Genomic DNA, 1,979 nt, shown 5'->3' on the forward strand with positions numbered 1-1,979 from the left:
CAACTAAAATTTTCGTAAAAAAATTCGTAGGAATTCAGCATGTTTTCTTATACTTAATATCAAGAGAAAAGACAATAAATATAGTGCACATAACATATCGGTGGTTGGTCTAACATAATATATAATTTAAGAAACTTCCATGACACAATTATTTCTTGTGAACCTTTCTTATTAAAATCCAACCAAGCAAAATTCAGCTATGTAACAAATGACGTATAAACACAACAGTCATGTGTCAGCTTTAGAGTATAGATGAGATGTGTCATCCCTAAGTTCACCCCCGCATCATTTAAATGCTATCGCCAAAAATATTCAACCACCAGCGATGTTTGCTCCTAATACTCCCGAGTCATCAATTCTTGGCTGTTTCATGTGCCATTATAACCCCTTCCTTCGAGCTCACCAAAGCATAAAAACTGGATCTTTTACTTGATAGCCAAAGTTGAAAGCATTCAAAATTCGATAGATGTAGAGACAAAACTTTCTCTGAAACGCTTTTAAAGAAAAAAAAACTCCAGTTCTATGATAACATCCGATTTTTACCATTTTTATAAATCGTTTTTGGTATGTTATGCAAGTGTTTTTATTCTGATTTCAATGTTTTTAAGTGATTTCTATGTTTTAAACTTTCAAAATACTTTTCAAGAGACTTGGATTAAAAGAGTTCATTTTGGAGAAAAAGTAAATTTTTAACCTATATGAATACATTAAATGAAAGAAGATGATATCCCATGTTATGCAAGACTTGGATTAAAAGAGTTCGTTTTTAAGTAAATTTTGTTTATGTGTACTCATTACACGAAAGAAGATGATATCCCATGTTATATTCGCAATAACAATCGATTATTAAAAACTATTGGTGAAAACATGAGTTTTGACAATGTATTAATCTGAATATTTACGATTTTCAATACAATATGCATCTCTATACTATTATTTAATTATTTAATAAGTCATTTTAAAAAATAAACGTTAATAAGTCATTTACGTCATTTTCCCAAATTATTATATACTATGCAAGTACAAATAAGAAAAGATAAATAAAATAAGAATATAATTGTCTTTCAAACCAAAAGAAAATTTAGAAAGTATTTTTTTTCATTTTCATTAAATATATGATATTTCTTATTTAATATTTATATATTATGCTATCAAATATTATATATTTCAAAATAAATAATCAATCCACATTTATTCAAAACAAATATTCAAAATTCTGCAATATTTTTCATTATAATTTATTACTATATTCATATATATAGAAAAATAAAAGTTAAAATGGATTAACTTTATAGTTACATTTAATCAAATAATTCAACAAATCTATCTATAATAATTAGATAAACATATTATAAAATTCAGAAAAAGACTAACATTTTCTTATAAAAAAATTCAAAAAAAAGGAAAATCACCGCGTAATGAACAGGTGTTAATCTTAGTTGTGAAATAATATAACAGTGAATTTTGTTTACATATGATAATTTGATTGAAAATATTTTAAAATTGATTGTAGATTATGATGCGTGCTCGTGTCAACTATGTGAGGGAACAAGTTTTACCCTTAACAAAACAAATGAAAGCCGCAAGTGCACAGCTAATCAGTTGTAGTATTTAGGGATCGAATCCACAGAGATTTGTGTGCCTGGTATTCTTCTACGGTTTTTAACTTTATGTCTAGACTAAATTGGTTTTAAAGGTTGGTTGTTTTTCTTGCGAATTAAACTAAAACAAAAGAAAGCAAATAAATCTATCCTAAAAAGCAAGTAAAGAAAATCGAATGAAATGCAAATGGAATAAATATCGAACTAAACAAAAATAAGGCAAGTAAAATATCGCATGAAAGGTAAATAAAGCAAGTAAATAACGAACTAAGGAAATTGAAATACAGGTCTAAGAAAGCAAGTAAAAATCGATGGAATTGTAAACTATGGCTAAAAACGCTGAGCTTTTGGGAACTCTAAGGGATCATAATCGGTTTT

This window comes from Eutrema salsugineum, unplaced genomic scaffold (genome assembly GCF_000478725.1).
Source record: "Eutrema salsugineum unplaced genomic scaffold, Eutsalg1_0 scaffold_5, whole genome shotgun sequence".
Classification (NCBI taxonomy): domain Eukaryota; kingdom Viridiplantae; phylum Streptophyta; class Magnoliopsida; order Brassicales; family Brassicaceae; genus Eutrema; species Eutrema salsugineum.